This window comes from Odontomachus brunneus, unplaced genomic scaffold (genome assembly GCF_010583005.1).
Source record: "Odontomachus brunneus isolate Ranch 3 - 2012 unplaced genomic scaffold, Obru_v1 Obru_scaffold_030, whole genome shotgun sequence".
In the NCBI taxonomy this organism is placed as follows: domain Eukaryota; kingdom Metazoa; phylum Arthropoda; class Insecta; order Hymenoptera; family Formicidae; genus Odontomachus; species Odontomachus brunneus.
The window spans coordinates 1,401,147-1,424,481 of NW_022639480.1; the positions used below are offsets into that span (position 1 = coordinate 1,401,147).

The following is a 23,335-nucleotide window of genomic DNA, read 5'->3' on the forward strand; positions in this document are numbered from 1 at the left end:
GCGACCGGTATTTACGGGCGGGTGTTCGGCCCCGCGCAATGAAATCCAGCGGTGGTATTACTAGAACCGTCCCGCGGAACCAGGAACCTGTCGCTTTGATCAGCGGAGCCGCCCGCGATAAATCTCAGCAGCCTCGAGCCGCGAGATACTTGGTCGTTCTACAAATTGCTCCGACGATCGCCTCGCGCTGTTTGCTTTCGTATATCGCCACGACCGAGAAAGAGAGAGAGAGAGAGAGAGAGAGAGAGAGAGAGAGAGAGAGAGAGAGACACCTCGCGGCTTCGTTCAATCTCGACCAAGGAGCCAGCACGATAACCGTTACCGCTGACCATAACACAAACTATTTATGGACGCGAAGGTCCGGTACGGAAGGCCCTAACGCCGAATTTAATCGCGCAGTCTCGAATTAGTCGGGACATGTCCCGGGGTGGTGGGCCGTCATTTTGCCAACTACCGTCGGTGCTCACGCAATCTCGGATAACAAGTCGGCCGAACGTTAAAGTTTTTAATGGCTCGACGCCTTATCGCCCAGCTATTCGTTGGGAAAGGAAGAAGAAGAGAGGGACAGGGAGAAAGAGAGAGTGAGAATGCGAGTGGAAAACGGAGAAAACCGGCGAGAAAGTGAGCACGGAGAGAAGTGAGAAGGGAGCAATGAGGGAGAAATGGGGTGAGCCTCTTTTCTTCTATTTCGGGCTGTCTGCTTCTTGGAGCAAATAGCGTCGCTTAAGAGAATCCGGCTAGGTTTTCATAATGGCCGCGTCCAACCTCCTCCACCCACCTCTACGATTACCGCAGCCCCCAACACTCCCGCTCTACGTCCGGGACATACGAAGCGTGGTGCTTAGCCCTCGGAGCGCCGATAAACTTTCAAAGTATATGCCACTTTATCGTTTCGTCTCATTACCGGGACAATGAGAGAGATTGCATTTCACTAACTAAGCGAGGAGGCGAGTGAACCAACGAGCGAGGAGATTCGCGTCTTTCGCTCTCACCGCGCGCGGACAGTCTCCAAAGTCTTTCGCTTTCATCTCCCTTTTCCTCTCCTCTTCTATCCTTTTCTTTCATCTCATCTCCCCGCGGCGACGGTCTTACGTCGGCCGATAAGATGTATTGCTCCCGATGCTAAAGCGAAAACTATATACGCGCTGTAAGTAAGTTTTCAGGTGTACTTCGGAAATCCATACGTCTTGCTATCGATTCCTCCAACGGCCAGGCGGTCTACGAACGGGAACGCGCGGCAGCGAGTGATAATTTGGATCGTGCCAACAGCACGTCGTGAGTCGTTTCCGAGCTTGATCTTTCATGCGGTGAACAGCCATGGCACACGACGCGCTCGTCAGACGTTACGACTGCCTGAAGGATGCTAATTAGAAAGATCAGGAACTTAGCGAGACGACGACGACGCCGCCGCGCCAAAGCCCGTTTAATAGCTTAGGGGAGAGGACGGGACGGTAAACCGCGATTGCGAAAGTCGGGACCTCCATATTGATTAGCGGTTGCGAAGGCTTCTGCCTGTTTGTCCTGGCTTACCCTCCGTAACACCGTTAGCTCCGAAGTCTACCCCATCGTCGACACGACGGCGATGAGACGATGTCCGGTTTGCCGATTGGCTAATGAGATCGTTCGAGGTGTTTAAGCGTAACGAAATTGCCCGTTATACAGTCGCTTGGAGGAAAGTAAAACAGAGACGAGAAGAAAAGGAGAACGCGTGTCGCCGTTACCCCGGCAGCACTTTTAGCGTGTAGAACCACCGGGCCGAGTGTTTGCGAGAGCGGAACTCGAAATAAATTGCATCGTCTAGTATTTGATCCAACTTGCTTGACTACGGAAAGGCCATTCGTGGGACGCGGCGGAGTTTCTTCGGAGTCATCTCGCATAAAGTAGACTCTCTCGGATGGAAACGTATCTAAGAGCCGTCTCGTTCGGCCGAGTCGCCTGACCGTTGAAATATTTAACGACACGGATCGACGACGATGGGCGGACGAGAGCGTGAGAGAGAGAGAGAGAGAGACGCGAGCGAGCCGAGCTCTGATAAACGGCAATGATTCGCGCATTTCTCGCGACAGTCTAGAGGCGGAATTACTTGCACTTTCAAAGCGATTTTCGAGACTTACGCCTGCCTTGTCTCTCTAACTGATAAATACAACTCGCGGAAGCTAACGAGGCAATTTCGTTCAACGCGCATCCAGCTGTCAGAAACGCGAAAGTTTTGCCTTTCCAACGGTCTATTCTTAAAGTCTTTGCGACCTCTGTGAGCGGAGTTTTGTGGACTTTTGTATCGAGCGACGATCGGCTCGCGGCGCTACTGAGGTTGATAACCGCTGCGTAGGTCAGCACCTGACCTGCCCCAACTCGTAACGCGTGAGTAGAAGCGTGCCCGTATCTCTCGCCGTGATTCTGGGAAAGCAGCCGACGCGAGGCCTTGTCTCCCCTCCCGCGCAAAGGTCGCACGGACCCCCGTCACTCCGAGGCGGCTTGAACATATGCTCGCTGAACGGAGTGCCTAGTAAACACTACAGAGCGCGCTCGGTACGCTCGCTCATAGCGAAACTTTCAAGGAGCAGAACTCGTAAACTCGGATCGACGCAAATGTTGCGAAGATACTGTTTTCGTGGAAAAAGCCGTTCTATGAAATGCAATATAGAAAGTTTTTCTTCTTGCAAACCAAAAAGTATTTTGTCTGAAATATTTGATAAAACGCATAAATAACACAAATCTTTTATCAAACATCAACCTGAATGTAAAATATCAATCATATAATAATATTATACATTATTGATATTAAGTTGTTATTGAAACTAGTTTTCTATCGTTGTAATTATAATAATATAAGCGTGTTGGTAACGTAGATAAAAATATAATTATATAGAAATAACATGTCTTCTGAAAGAACTGGTTTCAGAAATTAGGGAGAGTCCTGTAGATGTTGTAAAATTGACTATTCGGAGACTAAGCGTCGCGCGATAATCAGTCGCGAGTCTCGATGAATAAACGAGACAAGCAGGAGGAAAAAAGTAGGCATAGTTCATCTTCGAAAATCGGCTCGAAAGTGCAACTCTAGGCACTGATCTAGAGCGATGTGACGAGAGAAACTTGCTGATATATCGACCAGCGATACGATCGAAAGAGGAAATAATTGTTACATATTCTGTGTATGCGCGTAACAGCGGTGATGTATGACACCGGGTATACAGAGCGCTTCAACGACAATGACTGTAAAGGCCGTAATTCTGCCGTATCGCAGTGGTCAATGTACAATTAGGTGCTTTGTTGGAATGTACAATCGCGGTCGGAATTCGGGCCGGTCTCGCGTGTTTGTTATGCGATTTTACTCAATCGCGACGCGCATTCGCTTTACACGCTATTCACATACGTTCCGGTCGCGATGAAAATTTGATCCCATAATTAGCAAATGCCCCGTAGGATCGAAATTACGAATTTATTCGCGCGATGCGCGGAATGACTTTAATCGTTAACGCAGTTAACGCATCCGGGAGCCGGGCGTCGTGCCATCCGTTACGTTATATAGTTTCGCAATAATTATAACGATAATATTAATATTTTCGTCGGTGCGCGAACCGACCGCGCCGACCGCGAACAAGCCGCGCCGATTGGCAATTAGCGCGTCATTAATATCGCCACGTAGAGTTCGCTAACGCGCCGAATCTCTACTTCGAGGCAAACGCAGTGAGGCGATTGTTATGTTATCAATCAACATGCGCTCGAATGCCACGTTCGCGAATTCCACGTCAGTGAGATCGGGTCTATTGCAGACGGCCCCGGAGGTATGTTGCTCGCGCGCTTTTTGTAGCATTTATCTTGAGAGGAAAAGTGTAGAGTCGCGATCCTTTTAGAACATGGATATTTTTTCCCGAGTTATACATTAAAATCAGAATAATATTATAGATACAAAATAGAAGAAAAAAACAGATTTAGTAGTAGCAAAGTAAATTGTCCAGCCTCTCGAAATTTTGTATCAATATTCTCCTAATAAATAAAATCAAGGGACGTGTTATTAACTAGAATGTAGTTTTCTGCAAGTGTATGATGTACTGTTTCAAATAATAAAAGCAATTTTCTTTTATAAAATGACAACATATGGGCGAGGTAAAGTTAGTTCATAATTAAGGGCCGGCAAAAGGATTCCTCTCACGGAGGTTCCAGAATTACTAATTAGGATATATATTTTATACGTAATTTAACGTAGTTTATACGTAGTTTTTTTTAGCTTTCTTTACCCCCTGCGCAACTGAACAAATTGCTGAGTAAATTGCTGCATATTTATATTTTGATTATTTCGAGACAAAATATGCAGGATCATGACAGGCATTAACATATAGAAGAAGGCTGCATCTATTATGCTTGCACAGTCAGTCACAGCAATTAGTTGTCTGAGAAATTTTAATTACTGAATTTTGAAATATGGAACATCTAGTCTCCCGAAAATTTTCTTCTTTTCCTCGGCATCGTATTTCTCAACTCTTCGAATATAGAAACTCGACCGGGACGACCAGGAAGAACAACGTGCCGCGCGTGAAGGAGTTAACAACTCGTCCAACGATACAGCCGGCCGTGTGGCCAAAATTTGCGAGAGCGCGCCGACAACAGCTTTTGGTCTCGCCTAAATCTACCCACTGTTCCCGATTGTATACAGAATCACGCGAGCGGAACGAAGTCTCTTATTTCATCCAGTTCGTATCTCGAACTCGCAAAGGTGCCGGCGCTCGAGTGATCGTTTATCGAACGGGTATCTCGCGAAACGAACGTCGAGCTTTCGCTAAAGTTGGACGCGCGACTCACGTCACACCGTCGACAGACCGCGTTCGTGCGAATTCCGAATTATCGCGCCATCGCCGACGTTTCTCTTTTTTCTTTGTCGAGTCCTCGGGATCACGGGCGCGCGTTTCGTGGGCTATCACGGAGAACGAACGCAGCTGTTACGCCATTGTGTGGCGTGCCGCCAGCGCTGGCGTGACTTCCGGCGGAGGCGCTGAGCGCCGGAAACCAATCGTAGCCTCGACCAGACCGAATCATCTGCGCTTCTGCGGTCAAGCAATCCACGTGCCGTCGAGCTTCTCCCGGTATTCGTTAACAGCGCATCGAGATAGAGACGAGCCGGTTATATCGACTGCTCGTAGCTCTCACAGCTCTCACCCACCCACTGCCCCCGACGCAGAGAGCCCCGCAAAGAGTTTTCACGAGCAACGAAGCGATCGAACAAGCGAAAAACCGTTCTCGAACTGTTACAATTGCTTATACTTATGTATTAAACGATTGTAAGAAACCCCAATGCTATCCACATTTTTTATAAATTATTGTATCAATTTTCATTTTCACTTTTCTCAAAAAGTTATGCAAGAATATGGTCAAATTCACAAAATTATTTTTTGATTTTTGTTTTTTACCAATGGATAGTTTTTCTGCATAAAACAAAGAAGATCCAAGTCTTATGGGCGCCTAAAATCAATCAAAAATAGTTTTTATCTTTTACTAGTTGTATCATTTTTCACCCATTTTTGAGATTTGAGAGTTAAGTTTGTCAATGGATGTTTTTAAAGAGAGGAAAATTGACCAAGTTTGATTTGCTAAACAATTGCGAAAAACTTCAATGCTATCTACACTTTTTATAAATCATTGTATCAAATTTTCATCTTTATTTTTCTCGAAATATAGTTTATATGGGTTGAACCACTCTTGCATAACTACGGTTAATTCATACGGTTAATTCATATGGTGTGTCTGCGGGAAATGTTTTGCGCGAATCCAAATGTCGCACACTTGTACGTATGAATAAGAATTCTTGCGCGGTGAACAAAAAAAATGATCGCAGAAATGTTCTTCAGTGATGGATATTTTCGGAGTCGCCTGCATATGCATACGCATCGCGGTTGCGACTAGTATTGTTTTCTTTTCTGCGATGCGCCAAAAGGACTAATTTTCTATTGTCGTGCATTTTTTAATTCGCGAAATAGTTTATCGAATGTCGAGGAATTAAATAGTTAACAAGAAATTTCGTTACAAGGAAATTTCAGCGAGATTATCTCGTTTTTCCGAACATCTCCGGATCGATGTGACATGCCCCGAAATAGAGAGAGGGAAGAATATAACGCGCCCCGGGATATCTGCAGGGAAGAGGAATAAAATTTTACTACCTGTCTCTCTTCGTAATGTCGGAACTTCGTGGAGTTTCGCGAAACGTTCGCTTTCGTTGTCTCTCGATGTGCTTAAGAAGAACATCGACACCGCGCCGTTCTTGTCGAGAAAAACATCGACTTCGTATCGACCGAGAGAGAGAGAGAGAGAGAGAGAGAGGAATCTCATTACGCGTGTGTTATACGCGGTAAATTTATGGTGATCCTGTACGCGGAAGCGTTCGCATTATATGCGAGTTCCCAAATAAGACACCGTAGACCGATCGTTCTCGGGCATTGGACTCCCGGCCGATACGAGTCGTCATTTATCGTTATCGCCGACCGCACGGGATTTGCCTGCTATTGTTCTCCCGGACATAAATCCGCGCCGCGGCCTTGTGATATTCTTATATCGCTGCAACGAGGTATCGAACTACAGCGAGGCTACATCCGAGACGGAGGCAGGGCAAAAATGGGCGACGAGAGCGAGACGGATAGAGATGGAAAGAGGGTGGGAAGCGAACGCGGGCGAAAGGCATCGCCGTTCCGAGGGTGGATTATCGGTTTTGTTTGCCCGGAGGGCCGTCATCGAGTATCGATATTCGCAATCCCGCGGAGCCTGCCGTCGAGCTGATGCAAAAATCAATGAACCAATAACCGAGGTAGATTCTCGTCTGCTCGTCTCTCGTGCTTACGTATACGGCATGCAAGCGCGCATACGTGTACGCGCGCTGTGTGCTTGTTAGTCTGGAATCCACGAAGGGCTCTCTCAAGACTGATGAGCGGGCAACGGTAATAAGAAAAAAATCATGTGCTCCTATTTTTTTTTCTCTCCACGCGGAGCCGCCTCTACGACGCGAGAACACGGCGAATCGTAGGCCGCGGGGTCGCCGGGAAACGAAGATTTATCGTGCGATGACACTCGCGATATATTTATTAATAACATAATCCATGTTAATGTCGTGTCGATAACGTCAGGTCTCACTGACTCGCGCAAATTGATCGATCGATGGATTCCGAGTTCGACAGTTCTTAATCGGCTCAATCACGAAATTGTCGAGATATCTGCACGCAAAAGAATGTCATCTATCTGTCGCTAAAAAAATCAGTTACTCAATTACACGCTCTCCTTCCTTTGAATAATAGCTATTTTCAACAAAGAGTATTCTCTTGACAATAGTCTACAGGTATATCGCAAATTTTAGAAGAACTCGTAATCATGCGCTCGAAAGAAGAATTTATTCTCTCTGCAAGGATATTAACAAAATTTATTTTTATTTATTTTATTTTTTATTTACTTTTGTAAAAATTTACAAAAATAAAGTTTACTCGACTTTGCGTGGTGGGCGAGCCAAATTTTTGTTCTTATGTAATATTCGAAATGTTAGAACTGCTTTTGATGGCGAGTATCGTGACGAATACCCGAGAGGTACATTTTTAAACACCGGCGTTGGACGAGCATTTCATCATCGTCTCGTTGAAGCATCAGAAACAGATGTAAGGGGGACGAAGGAGGTTGGATTTGGCGGGATCGATCGACGAGAAGGTCCGTCACGAAACGCCGCCGACATTAGTGACGACGCGTAATAACGGGAAATCCGGAAAATGAAAGCCGTGCATTTTCTTCGTCGCGCGGCGCCGAGCGGATCGGACGAATCGATGGATTAAGTGAACAACGAGAAGGGTCGGAAAGGGGTTGCACAATCGCGGCGCGCACTAAATCCCAGCAACAAAAAACTCACGACCGGTATAAGCCTTTCAAAGTGTTCCTCGCCAATGTATGGCGGGCCGAACTGAGAAATTGGGACGCTAGTCGCCGTTACAGCCGTTCCCTTTTCTCTCTCTCTCTCTCTCTCTGTCACTTTCTTTCTCTTTCTCCTCCTCCCTCCCTTTATCCCCTCCTTTCGTCTGAAACAAATTCATTTTAATTCGTTCTCCTTTCACGGAGATCGTCGCACGAGGAAAATTAAAATTCGACGTTGTACACGGACGCGCCCAGGGACATTTTTTTCTGCGTGACTACCGCAATAAATCGAGAAGATTGTCGACCTGACGCAATTCGATTTTTTGTTTTATGATGGCCGCCGTAAAAGTACGAATTTGTGCTCAGCCGTATAACGCCGGGTGGTTAGTCGTTCCACATTCAATCGGTGCAACCGATTACAAAGAAATTTCGCCCGCGTCGTCATTTTCGTCGTCGTCGCGGCGCATAAAAGAGTTCTCTCGATCGAGTTTATCGCACGAAGATATCGCGCTAATGCGCGGCGCGGTGCTCGCGTTGGAATAACGTTATGTTATATCGCGTGGAGAATATTGCCAGGAAAGGTATTCGGGCCACTGATGCAACTAGTGCATGGTGCGTCAGCAATCTCGTCATAAAGCGATCAGCATTTTTCCGCGGGAGCCCGGCGAAAGCACGCGGATTAAAATTCAAAAGCTTCCGACGCGCTCCCAGAGATCGCTTTAAATTTGCGAAGTTTCGCGGGGCGTCCAACTTTTCGACTATGGATCCGCGCCCGAAAAAAGGCCAAGTGAGAGGGGAAGGACGCGAGAATAACATCGGGCCTCGGGACAAATATCTCCCGAGCGCTAAATACAAAGAGGACTTGGAAATTGCGGGATGAGAATCTGCGGATTCCGCGAGATTAGCCGGAAAATTCCGTACACGCGACACTTGGAATTCTCGCTGTGAAAAGATCAACGATTAATCTTCGCGCGCGCACGTTTACTTTTGTAACCCGATATATTTCGCGAGTCCAACTACGGGAGGTAGTTGAAAACGTAATACGTAAAACGATGCGTGCGAGTCGCATCTCTCGTGAGCTTGCGTTTTTACGACGAGACGACCGAGTCTCTTGCTCGCTGTCACCCCGTTAGAACCGTGAGCCACGCGTTCGCTCGAATCGCGGCGGTTAAGCGCGCCGGTGCGGATCGTCAAGCCGTGGAAATCGCGGAGGAGAGAATGTAATGCGACGTGGAGACGCACATACCGGGCATTATTCGTCCTCTTAAGCCCAAACCGACCTGAAAAACGCCACCGCCGCCGCCGCGGCAAGGGAACGACGCGTTATCCGAGCTCCCTTGTCTGCCAACGAAAAACTGCTAGCATTTCGTTCTGTCCGGATTTGCTTCCACGTCCGAGAAACCAATTTTCCGCAGGCCTCTCCGCCACACTCTTATTCTTCTTTTGAAACGCTCAGACGGTACGCGCCGGAGGAAAGGAAGGATCCGACGTTCGACGCGGGGAGGGACGCGGAAGGAGGAGGAGGCAGGGGGAGAAGTGAAAGAAAAGCGAGTCCACAGGAGGGTGGAAAAATACATCAACTTCAATTCCCGCGAATAAATCGGTGCGTTATCCAGCGGGTTTGGCGACCGCGCTATGTTTAATCGTAGCCATTATAACTCGAGCAAGTTATTACAAGTCTTGCCATTAAGAACTTTCGTTGATTCGTAAAAAGTGTCGTGCGGCGGCGAGCCGTTCTCTTTCGCGAAATTCCAGGACAACAAAGCGCAGGCTATTTGAGATTGCTCGCCCGTAATTATGAAGATACCAATCTCGGTACGTACTTCGTCGTAGCGGAAAATCGCGAGGGGCGAGCTCGCGCTAAAACGGCGAAACGTCGTGCTCGGCGAGTTGTAAAAACGGAGGAACGCTTTTAAATAACGAGAGGAATAACGTCAAGTGAAAAGAGAGAAAAAGAGAGAGAAGGGAAAAAGCGATCGGCGCCTCTGCGTGGAATTTCCGTCTTCCGCTAGGAAAATAGTCATGGACGGCCACCGTCGTCGTCCGACCGATACGTATAAAGTTCGAATCGTCCCACTTTCAACGGAAATCGTAATTTCGTGCCGGTAACGTTATTCGCGAAGAAGCAAGTCCATAAGGAAGTGTACCTACGGCAGATGCGCGGGGTGGAATTCATTACGCGAGACCAGCCGTATAGCTTATAACCGTAACTGGAGATTCTCACGTGCTGCGTTTATCGATCCGCGCCGTTTTACAGACGTGCATCGGTCAAGACGGCTGCCTCCTTCTGGAAAGTAATTCCGCGAGCAGAAGAGCTCGCTCGCATTTAATTACACGCCCGGTGCCTCCGTTAAGACGAAGACGATCGTTTATTACAACGCTACAAATTGGCCATGTGTGTACCACTGGTGTAGCAGCAACAGCAGCTGCTCGACTCTCCTATAAAAATTTCAAGCGCTCGTCATTCCCGTAATCCCGGTATTTAACGACAGACAGGTATCGTCTGGCTAGATGTATCCGTACAAATGCTGCTTCACAGTCGATACACAAATGCGCCCGAATTCTTCAAGTTTATCCAACCAACTTATTCACGCTCTAAGAAAGAAATGCTTGATATCTATAACTGTGATCGTACAATGAAATTGGCCGTAGTTGTGCAAAAATGATTCAATCTGTATAAAGTACATCCCGAGAAAAATGAAGATGAAAATTTGATACATGATTTAAAAAGTGTGGACTGAATTCTTCGCAATTGTTCCGGAAGTCAAACATAGTCAATTCTTTTCTCTTTAAGAGAATGCGTACTTCTCGATTCGTTATCGCGACGGTTCGGCGTCGTTGTTCCGTAAATACGGAAAAATAACAGAACACTCTAAGAGAACCCGAAAGATCGCTTATCGAGCCCCGAGCTACGCTCATTAGGATTAAGCTCGAGCACACACCGATGTTGTAACTCCACGAAGGAGAATATTCGATCACCAGAGCGGGGAACAGTGCGGGACGCGAATGAGCTCTAAAACAAGGCGGTGATTCGTCATGTCGGGGTTGTCGGCCGGATTCAGACCGGCATCAATTATTCGGAATACCAAGCCGATTTTCAATGGAGCGTGATATCGACCCGGTGCCGTCGAGCCGCGCGGATAGATACGTAGTACGTCGCGTCGGCCAGTACTGTCGCCTAACGAAGAAACAATGGATATTTTGGCGTTAACCCGCAAAACCGCAGTGATCCCTCTCTTTCGCCTCCTCCTCCGCCGCCGCCATCGTTGCAGTTATCGACGACGCGTTCGGTAGCTTCGGTGTCACTTTTTTCACTGGCTACGCGCGCCGACTGCTGCCGCACGGCGCGGTATTTCGTTAAACAAAAAAAAAAAAAAGAGAGAGAGAAACAAATGGAATGCGGCGAGTATCGCGGAATTCGTGCAGGCTGCCGCGGATGTTTATCAATTTTTGCGGGAGTCGCCTAGCGTGTTGTTTCGACGTTTCCTTGATTCCGTTCTGGTATTTCCATTCGCGCGTTACCTCGTAACGCAGCGGGTGCTCCGAGAAGGAAAGAGAAGATATGCGTTTACGTCGCATCGATATGCCAGACGATACTACATCATCCTCTCTCTCTCTCTCTTTCTCTCTCTCTCTTTACTCGTGCGATTCAGCTTGTGTATCACGATCGCGTACATATGTGTGTATCCCCAAACAGTCAAAATCCCATCACGTCTGCCAGTCGCCGCGAGTTTGATGAAAATGCGGTTGAAGAATAATTGACAAGGCTTGAAACATCGTTTGGATCGTAATATGTCAGCTGCAACGTACGCTTTACGATACGTCTTCTCTTGGATTAATGTGTTAGCCGAAAGTGATTCGAAATTGAGATAAATAGATCATTGATCGATTGATACGACGGTGTAACAATGAAAAGTCTTGATAATTAGAATTAATGGCGAAATAAACGTGCACTGCTGCGCGTTCGTTTCTGAGAAAAAGATAATTCATCGCTCTTAATTTTTTTTTCTTTTTCATTCTGGCATGAAAGCGATGATAGTTTCGCGGATTTGTTTGTCGCATTCGTTCAAAGTTGCGCGTGTACTCGCAATACGACAATTAGCGCCCCCTAATGGCGCAACGTAATTTCAGGCGCGTACGTTTGAGTAGCACTTTCGTTATAGTTGCGTAGCACCTTCGTGTAACTCGGTCGTTAATTTGCGAGTAATGTTATGTTTCGCAGGCGTTAAACGTCGCGCAGAGTCCTGTTTGTCGCGTTATTTAATTAAATTTTCTATTCAAACTCGCTCCCGTCGCGGGCACAACCCCGTTTCCCCGGTTCAACTTTAATTCGCTTCCTCTGCTCGATACAAAACACAATTTGGCGGCAAATTATTAGCGCGAGAAATCCAGACAGCGCGCAAAGGGACGAAACATTTCAACGGATTGTTGCACTGAACAGAAACTGGTTGAGTTAATGAGATTTTGCTTGAATGAGCAAAATTTATTCAAGCAAACATTAGTCGATTGAACGAATTATGTAGCTACTGAGTGATGAGTTATTCAAAGATTGCGACTTAGCCAGTAACTAGAAGAGAGACCGGAGCTAGATGTCTCACATTTCAAAATTTCAAAGTTATAATTTCTTAGACAACTAATTGTTGCGACTGACTGACACATCGCTTAATTTTATTCACTCATGATGGAGAATATTATTGAAAAATTTTCAAAAATCTCGTAAATTCACTCTGCCGCTACTAAATCAGTTTTTTCTATTTTGTAACTGTAATATTATTCCGATTTTAATGGAACTCAGGGAAAAAGTATCTACGTTCTAAAAAGATTATTTCGCAATTTTATATTCACTGTTCCTCTCAGGATGAATACTAAAAAAAGCACACGAGCGACATAATCCCTGAGGCCATCTGACCTCTCCTACATCAGTGCAACTTATTGTTGCACGCACACGTAATTCGTTCAATAAATATTTCTTTGTGGAGACGGGTGATGACTGCCGATTTTTCGATTCAACTGTTTTTTTTATCGAAGAGAAAGCGAAGAGAAGAGTCTTCACTTTCCGCTCGCGAGCTTAAAATACACCCACTCACGCGAATTCCATCCGATGAAAGGAAAAAATTACCCATTAACGAGACGTAGATAGAAAGGGAAAAAGAGAGTAGAAGACAATTAGATGGAAGAGCCGCGTTAACGAGACGCGAGACTTGTAGCCGACGCTGTTGTTATCTCGCGCGAACTGACGGATGCGACTGCGTTTTCTGGCGCGAGTGAAGAGAATACGAAGACAGAAGTACCGGGATTGAAGCGGTTGGCGGTTGGGAATTCCGTTCGGAATGCGCAAAGAAATTCGCCCGAGCTCGCTCGTTTGTCCCCACGAGAGTCTGCCATAAGGAGAGATCGTAATTCAAACGACATTCCGCGTTAAGGGTGTTTCGCGGCATGGCAGTGCCGCCCTCGAAAGAAACACTTTATGGCAAGTTCTGTGCTATCTTTCAGCGGCCGCGCCTCGCAGTCGCTCGCGGAGATGCTCCCGCGCGGCTTCTCCCAATTATCGGCGCCTGCCCTCCCCGGTCGCAAATTAACGACGAGTTGGCAGCGGCTACGACGAGTTTGACCGCGTGCGCGGGCGTCGAACGCGACAGTTACCCGACTAACTTCGGGGAATGACTTTGATAACTGCCGTCATTAAGGCGAGTGTCTTCTTATTGGCCGTGTCCTACGGCGGTCGCCGTGACGGCACATGCCAGATATTAGTGTAATTGGTATCCCGGAACAATGACAATTAATTATTGGTCTACAGCGGGACATACGTATCGAACACGTGCGCGTCGCGCCGTGTCCCGATATGGAATCGATAAATAGTATTCAGAGCGTATTTGCAATTTCATCTTTGTAATTTGATCGAAGCGAACGAGCTACAATAGGGCAATATTAGTTGCGCAATGCGAGCGGAATCGTTAGAGATTACGCGACGAGAGATTAACGTTTTATTATATATCGATGAAAAACCATTTGGCGATATATCGGGACGAGCACGATTGTGCGGCGTAAACGCGTTTTATGCACGCCTATGAAAAGTCCTCGGCAAAATTCGCGATTATCAGCATAACACGTACATTCGAATACATCTTTTAACACACATCGACGACACATTGTCATATTAAATTCCCCTCCCACTGATATTAAAATTGTACAATTGTGCGCGCGCGGAAACAAACTCGCAACGTTCTCGAGATCGATATCGGGGCGTACCTCTGAGAGCGATGGCTCGATTAATCCCCCTCGATGCCATTCTTCAGAGAGTCGTGTCCGGTAATCGTATTTGCAGGCGATTAAAGGGATCATGCAAATTATGCAACATCTCGCGAGGCCGAATTCTTTTCAGCGCGCCTTACTCGCGAATCTTTATTGCGCCGCACAAAATGTGATACGTCTCATCGCCCCGTAGCCAGAGGGAATTCCATTACACGCTGAAAATGTTCTAGGTCTCGTTCTAAACCCGGAGGAAGGAGCAGGAAGGTTCCGACCAGAGAGAGGGAATAGCGACGGGGAGGAAAAGGGGCGCAGCTTTCTCAGCAGCGGCAACGGCAGCAGGTACATAACGTAAAAATTTAAGACTATTAGGCCGGTCGGAGCTGTTTCCCTAACAATGCCGACATCGGTATTTAGCCTGGGGACACGATGTATACTTCTCCTTCACGAGCGAAATCTTTCGAGAAACGACAGTGGCGTTGGTTTATCGGGTATGAGACGGAGAATAAAAAGGAAGTAAGTGTGGGAGTCAGCAGGGTATAGAGACGGGGAGAGAAAGAGAGAGTTAGAGAAAGGGAAGGAGGGAGGGGAGGGTCGGAGGAGACGGGGTGGAAACGCGCCGTGGAAAAATAAGAATTTCAAATCCAATTTTCCGAGGCATATTTAATAGGCATCCCTCCGCCGCCATCGCGGACGCCATCGCCGTCGACCCGACTCGCGAGCGCTCCTTCCCACCGCTTCGTTCATCGTCTACCCGTGGAGAGAGTTTGCCACCTCTGGAGTCCCTCTCCCCGCCGCCGAGGAAATGAATAATTGAAGAATACATTAAATTAGGTCGAGGGGCAACGCGGAGGGGTGTGAAGGGAAAGGTAGGGGGGAAGGGTAGGGTAGGGTAGGAAAGGCTGGTAGCCTTTCGGTAGCGACTTCTCTATTGCTCCGCATTAGGTGCGAATCGCCAATTGTGAATAGGGACGAACGCGCTTCGCGGATTACGAAAATCTCACCGAGTTTCGCTTTCAGATATATCCCGGCCGGGGAGATCTCGATGTTCATAATAGACGCCAACTATTTCCTAATCGTCTCGCTATTATGCGCTTTGGAGCCGGGCTTAATCGCGCGCGCGAGTGTAAACGCGCGGAATCGACCGATAAGCTAAGAGGTCGTTGCACGACCAACTAAAGTTCCCAGAGTTAACTCGACTCCCCCGCTGAATAGCGGTGACTTATAATTGCGCTGTATCTCAATGCTCTCGCATTACGGTAACGTGTGGTATACACCTCGGCTCGGACGACGATGCAGCGTATCGCGCGTTATCACGATGTCCACCTGGTCGCGCACGAAGATACCGTCCCGCCAGGTGGATTTCCATTGCGCCAACGGCGCGAGAGGAAACGATGCCTCGGGCTTGACCGAGCGGCTTCCGCCGCGAGGGCTCAATGCTGACGTTAATCGGCTTTTCTAGTAAGTGGCGTATCACTCGAAAGAGATAAATCGAGCTGGCGAACGAGACTATTCGTTCCGACCTGCAGGTTTGTTGCTCGTCCCAATTAGCCGCGATTCTCCGACTGAAGACTTCAATCAATTTCGCGGAACACTAGGTCACAGATGCTACCAATTACGCCCCGCCGACGTTACCGCCATCTTTCTCCATCGTACGTCCGTCGTGTCCAGGAAGAAGTAGGGTAAATGATTTTTCTCTCCTTCGGGACCAATGGCGAAGACCAACCGACCGACCGACCGACCGACCGACCGATCGAACGAACCAACGAAAGCCATTTGACGACTTTACTCCAATAATTGTCGTGAGAGAGAGAGAACCCGCGAACGTTACTACCTGCTAGTCAAGCGTCTGACCCCTTTCTCCCTTCCCTTTTTTGCAACAAGCGCGCGCGGCAATAATTTTCTCGACCCGATAAATCCGATACGTTGGAGCGACGAGAATTATAGCGGAGGTGGTTTTCCGGGGACATTTAACGCCACTTTTGCGAGCCGATGAACCGTATCTCCCGCGCCTCCACGGCGACGGGAAATGCATTACTTAGCCAATCATACGTGAGCTCAATTGGCCATGATGCGCGTGTAATTAATCCCGCGAGGAAATGACGTCGATACTTCTCGCCGCCTTTCGACCGCGCGCGCCTAACCTCGCGTGTAAGGTATTAAGCGTCGGACGTAACTACCAGGTGGTTTTCGTTATAATTAATTATACAATGTGAAGCGAGTTACTCCACCGCGACCCGCGGGGCTTCGTCCTGTCTTAAGTAATGAATGGTAGACGGACTTAATCTCCTTTCGGAGCCGCAATTTTTCTAAGGATTCTTTCGCTTCTTCTCTTCCCACCATCAGCGGCGGCAAATTTTTTAGACCTCGTATATCAGAGATGGCCGGCAGATCATGCCCCGCTATAAATTCCGAATCGACGTCTATGGATTCGGAGCGTACGTACTTGGGCGCGCGTGAATTAGTTTCAAGAACCTTCATCTGCGATCGAGACGCTTCTCTCTCCCTCATAAAAACGACCGCGGACTCGTCGCTTCCTCCAGGAGAACGTTTCCGGCAACCGTGAGTTGCAAATTTACGGATAACGTAAGATCGAACGAAACGTCTGCGTTTACGTCACGAGTATTCCGTCGAGAGCTTAACTCTCTACTGCAGAAATTAATTTCTCATATTTAACAAATTATATAGGACTTTTAAAGCTAAAGTATACATATAACACATATAAGGTGAAATTTTATTTCAGATTAAAATTAAGAAACTTCTGGCGACAGTTTTTCTCAAAAATATTTAATTAATTATAATTATTGCCCTGTATTTACGAGCAATATACTGAAGAAGATTCAAAGCGTGAACCGAAACGTTTATACTATTTATATTTTTAGTTAAAATCTACCATCTACGTAGTGATTACTCATATTAAAGTGTTTTGCACGTCACTTAACTTGTGTTTGACTCTTGTTGGCCTTAATTTTAATTTGATTGTTAATAGAAGAATCTTATTTTTAATTTAGAAATTTTACTTTTCTAATTTTTTCTCAAAATAAAAGTTTGTGATTTTCATGTGACATTGGTCGAAACAACATTCATTACAGATAAATAATGATGAAACTAAATTGTAACTTCAGAGCCATAGTGGGCAATAAAGAGTTAAGGGATTGCTGAAGTCGATGACGAACTCGAAAAATGTCGATAATACAAATAATTAGTGACGATTGTCACTAATATAATCACGCTATCTTTTTCGTATTTCTTGTATATATAGAACTTACATAAATGTATGTTGCTTTGTTTTACCATATTCAACGGAAAATCTAACCATATATGTATAGAAATCTTTCTGCAAGCTTTTTCGATATTCTTAAGCTTCCCAATGCAGATGCAAAGATAATGTTTCTCAAAATTTTTCTGTTTGGAGCATCCACACTTTTGGTATGTACAAGCTGCGGAACTTTTAGATTAGGCAAATATAACGCTAACTGACAGTTTTCCATTACAAATTTTTTGTTCGTTTTCGTTATATCGAGCAATGCTCCTATTTATTCTTGCACGTTCTTTCATTGCGTAAAAACATTTGTTTCTGTGTAACCAATATGACGTAAACTTTGTAGAAAAATGTTCTATCTTCTGTATCATATCGATAAAGTTTTCGGGTTCAGCATCCTTTTGAGCGAGTCGATGTTAATGAGAAGTGTAATGAGACGCCGCGACAAGCACCGGCTGTGTGTGTGTCGAAAATCAAGATTACTTTCTAATAATGTACTCACCATACATCCCGACGATCGCATATCGCTATTTTGGCACTCCCGATACTTATTTCCGCACCTGGCTCACTTTCGATAGGTAAAAACTGCGTAGAACGCGGAACGATGTCGATCGCGATGTGTCGGTGGAGGCTGCTCGTCGCAAAAAGATCGAAGTACAAGATGACCGCGCAATCAACGCCGATGCAGTGCCGAAAGTGACCGCCAAAACGTAAACGATGTCGCGGTTCGACAAGGACGCACTCTAGTAGCTACGCCTCTCACTCTCGCTGACGGACTGACCGCGCGAGACCCGAATCTCTAACGTCATTATGTTTTTCTCTTTTCCTCGAATTATTATCGCGATTCTAATTTCTCGTTAATAAATCTGACGATCGTCCGATTCTACTACTACTTAAGCGAGTCAATGTTAGTGAGAAGTGCAATAGATGCCGCGACAAGCACCAGCTATGTGTATCGAAAATCAAGCGGATTGCTTTCTAATAACGTACTCACAATACATCCCGACGATCGCACATCGCTATTTCGGCATTTCCGATATTTATTTCCGCGCCAGGTTCACTTTCGATAGATAAAAGATGCGTAGAACGCGCGGAGCGATGTCGATCGCGATGTGTCAGTGGAGGCTGCTCGTCACGAAGAGATCGATCTACAAGACGGCCGCGCAATCGACGACGCAAAGTGCCGAAAGTGTGCACTGCGGCGTGAAGGGTGGCGCACTCCTACTCCGTCCTATCGGATCGCGGCTCTGCGATGCCAGTCTCGCCAGTAGATCGATAATTACTAGAACTTTCTGACCAGTGATGTGACTCTAACTTCTAACAACAATATTGTTACCATTGTGGGTCTTCTACAATAAACCATTAGTCCTAAGCTACAAACAAATTAAACAATCACAGTCAATTATTTTCTACAATAATCGATTGTGATTGATCAACTTGCCTACTGCTTATGACTAATATCTTATTGTGGAAGGTCCATTAGGTTTGTATATTATATTTTGAAAATAATCGTATTAACGAGAAATTAGAATCGCGATGATAATTCGAAAAGATAAAAACAATGACACTAGAGATATACGTGACGTCGGATTATTTTTGAAAATAATTGACTATGATTGGTTAATTTGCTTGTGGCTTATGACTAATGACTTATTGAAGGCCCATATAGCTACGCGACGACAATGTTCATTTACTTGTAGCTTATAACTAATGGTTTATTGTAGAAGACTTATAACGATAATGATCCTGTCGTTAGAAGTTACAGAGTCGCATTACTGGTCGGAAAGTTCTAGTAATTATCGATCTATAGACTGGCATCGCGGAGCCGCGATCCGATAAGACGGCGTTGGAGTGCGCCACCCTTCACGCCGCAGTGCACTCTTTCGGCACTTTTCGTCGTCGATTGCGCGGCCGTCTTGTAGATCGATCTTTTCGTGACGAGCAGCCTCCACTGACACATCGCGATCGACATCGCTCCGCGCGTTCTACGCATCTTTTATCTATCGAAAGTGAGCCTGGCGCGGAAATAAGTATCGGGAGTGCCGAAATAGCGATGTGCGATCGTCGGGATGTATCGTGAGTACGTTATTAGAAAGAATTCGCTTGATTTTCAATACACAGCCGATGCTTGTCGCGGCGTTTATTGCACTTTTTATTAACATCGATTCGCTCAAGTAGCAGTAGAATCGGACGATCGTTGGATTTATTAACGAGAAGTTAGAATCGCGATGATAATTCGAAGAAAAGAGAAAGACATAACGACGCTAGAGATATACGCGACGTCGGATCTCGCGCGGTCGCTCCATCAGCGAGAGTGAGAGGCGTAGTTACTAGAGCGCGTCCTTGTCGAACCGCGACATCGTTCACGTTTTGGCGCGCACTGTTGGCACTGTGTCGTTGATTGCGCGGCCATCTTGTATTTCGATCTTTTCGTGACGAGCAGCCTCCACTGATCATCGCAATCGACATTGCTCCGCGTTCTACGCATCTTTTATCTATTGAAAGTGAGCCTGGCGCGGAAATAAATATCGGGAGTGCCGAAATAGCGATGTGCGATCGTCGGGATGTATCGTGAGTACGTTATTAGAAAGAATTCGCTTGATTTTCGATACACAGCCGGTGCTTGTCGGATTTATTAACGAGAAGTTAGAATCGCGATGATAATTCGAGAAGAAGAGAAAGACGTAACGACGCTAGAGATATACGCGACGTTGGATCGACTCGCGTAGTCGATCCGTCAGCGAGAGTGAGAGAAGCGTAGCTACTTGAACGCGTCCTTGGGCGCGTTCCGTTGCACGCTCGCGAGCGTTGTGAGTATGTAACGGAACGCGCCCTTTGTCGAACCGCAACATCGTTCACATTTTGGCGCGCACTTTCTGTGCTTCGCGTCGTTGATTGCATGGCCGTCTTGGACATCGATCTTTTCGCGACGAACAGCCTCCACTGACACATCGCGATCGACATCGCTCCGCGTTCTACGCATATTTTATTTATTGAAAGTAAGTCTGGCGTGGAAATAAATATCGGGAGTGCCAAAATAACGATGTGCGATCGTCGGGATGTATCGTGAATACATTATTAGAAAGTAATTTTGATTTTTGACACGCACAGCCGCACTGAGAGAAAAATGTTTGGTATTTGTAACTATATTTTTTGGTTGTCCCAACACGAAGATAGTAGTAGTAATATGTATATAAGGTTATTATCGGTAAAATTGTAGTGCAGTTGACTAAAAAATGGTTATCTTGACCGTAATTTATAGTAATTATTTCTCTATATGATTATAGTTACAAATACCAAACATTTTTCTCTCAGTGAGATGCTTGTCGCCGCGTCTATTGCATTTCTCATTAATATCGACTCGCTTAAGGGAATGCTGGAGTCGATGACGAACTCGTACAATGTCGATAATGCAGAGACGATTGGCACTAAAATAATCACGCTATCCTTTTCGTATTTCTTGTATATATAGAATTTACATGAATGAATGTGTGTTGCTTTGCTTTACCATATTCAATCTAACTATATATTTATAGAAAATCTAACTATATATTTATAGATATTTTTTTGCAAATTTTTTTTTAATATTCTTAAGCTTCCAAATGCAGATATGAAAGTAGAGCAATGTTCTTCAAAATTTTTCTATTTGGAACTTTCGCTTTGTACAAGCTGCGGAACTTTTGGATTAAGCAAATATTATGCTAACTGACAGCTTGAGATTTTGCATTAAAAATTGTTTGTTCGTTTTTATCACATATCGAGCAATACTCCTATTTATTTTTGCATGTACTTTTATTGCATAAAAGCATTTGTAATTCTATTTAACCAATACAACGTAAACTTTGCAGAAAAATGTTAATGTTTTGTCGGAAAAGTTTTTAACTTCAGCATTCCCTTAAATATCGAAAGATTACACCAATAGCGTAAGTAGAACAATTGAAAATGATTTCCTAATAAAGGAAAAAGAGAAACGTGGTAGAAGTATTTTTAAGAGAAACGCGACAATTGCCACATGAAAGATACATTAATCTGAAAATCACCGGTGAAAATAACGGCGCTTTTGTCATTGTGGCTCGAATGAAACGCGCCGCGAACGACAAATTGGTCGGCAAGATTCAGAAAATGCTCGCTATATGTTCGCGGCAATTTCCGTTTTTACTTTGCAGTCACTCTTTCCTGAGCCTCGTTGAATAATGCAGCTGCGCCAGACGTAACGCGCGCGCGGTGCCGGAGCTGACTATTTATAAAACAATGAATAATCATCGACGGTAACGATGTGTCTGCGGATGCGTAAAGCAATTACACCGCGGGTCGTACAATTTGTTTTAGTGCGTCGTTCGCCCGCCTGTCGCTTCAGTCGGATCAAGCTCCGACTGTGCTGTATAAATACCGGTCTTTTCAGCTCATTCTTTTTAACGAATGCAAATGCGATGTAACGCGCGCATTTTCACTTCCGCGCTTCTCGTATTCCAGTCTTGTCTATTTGTCGCCAATCTAGTTTGCCGCGAATTTTTTCGTTTCTTTCTCTTTTTTCGAAAACGTGAGAGGACATTGCCGCAAAGAGCGAGTAAAAGCTGTGTAACAAAAGTGACGCACTCTGTCGAGCGCAAAATATAAGTATCCGGCGCATCTCTTCTATCGCTTCAACATTCAGCTTATTTCGCGTCTGACTCGATTACAACGAGGATCTGTCACAAGGATTGCTCTCCTGCACTCGGCACGAAGTGATGATTGCAGTGTGAAATTGAGTCGATGGTTTATAGAGAACGGATCGACGGTACGTTAGTGGGACACTTACGTAACTGCAATTCTCTCGAGCGTTTTTCGCGAAGGCTCGCTCGACTGGAAGTTGTCCAAACTGGCCGACGAGAACGCGAGGGATAACTTACAACTTTTTTTCTCTTTCTCTTTCTCCCTCTCTCTTTCTCTTCAGCGCACATAGCGTCGCGAGCGTAAAACGAGCGATAAATTCTCTTGACCCGGCCACGGTCATTAGCCGGCCCGCGGCAAGCTGCATCGTCAGCTAGCGTCAGTCGTATATCACGAAATTAAAACGCTGCCAAATAAGCTGATTAAAAGCCTCGGCCAAATGCTGGCCAAACGCGCTCGTCCTCCTCGGGAGGACGATTCCCGTTTCACGTTGTTGCGCGCCAAGGTACTGCGAAGGCTTCGTCAAAATAAGAGGCCTGAGGTGGCCTCCCTTCTCGCCGAGCAATCTCCGACCACTTCTTTTAGGGTGCAACCAGCAGAAATGACCGATTTGCGTGGCGCACGCCATCCTACGCGAGCTCTCGTTTTCGCCCGTTATATTCTAAATATACGCGAGAGACGCTGAATAATATACAGCCAGGAAATAATGGATTTATCGTGAAGCGAATAAAGCGCTGGGGTTAATTGTTAACTTTTCAAAAAGACCCGCTTGCCTTATGGTATTACCAACCCGGCTACGTCTCTTGGTGAACGTTAATGGATACAAACGAACACATCTTCAACAATGCAATTAAAAGATGAGAAAATTTTTCAATTCAACTGCGCTCGTTAATAATCCCGACCTCTTACGCGACTTCACCGTGGAATTATTTTTCGCACGCGACTTAGGCGGGACTAGTTGACTACCGGGATAAGTTGACAAAACCGATTATTTCTGCTATTCAGAAATTATAGAAAGCTCCTTTTTGGAATAACTAACAGTAAGAATTGAAGAGGCAAATAAGGAGTACAGCACAGATGTCTTAGTGCTATTAAATACTGATATTACTTTTATATAATATTAATATGATAGTGGGAGGATAATTATGTCCAGCATTGTCAAACGCACGTATCAAAATTTTTCTTCGATTAACGTACGCGGCGAATCTACCTTTCATACTTAGACCGATCCTTGAGTCCCAATTTTATATATATGTATATATATATATATATATATATATATATATATATATATATATA

General features: G+C 45.7%; 1 protein-coding gene across 1 annotated transcript in view; it reads left to right on the top strand.

Annotated features, from left to right (window-relative positions):
- LOC116843126 (tyrosine-protein phosphatase Lar) overlaps window positions 1-23,335 on the top strand; it is a 754,320-nt gene that overhangs the window by 366,402 nt on the left and 364,583 nt on the right. The window contains exon 13 of the mRNA XM_032813222.1: window positions 14,358-14,466. The gene's annotated coding sequence lies outside the window, so the exon portion shown is untranslated. The remainder of the gene's footprint in view (window positions 1-14,357; window positions 14,467-23,335) is intronic.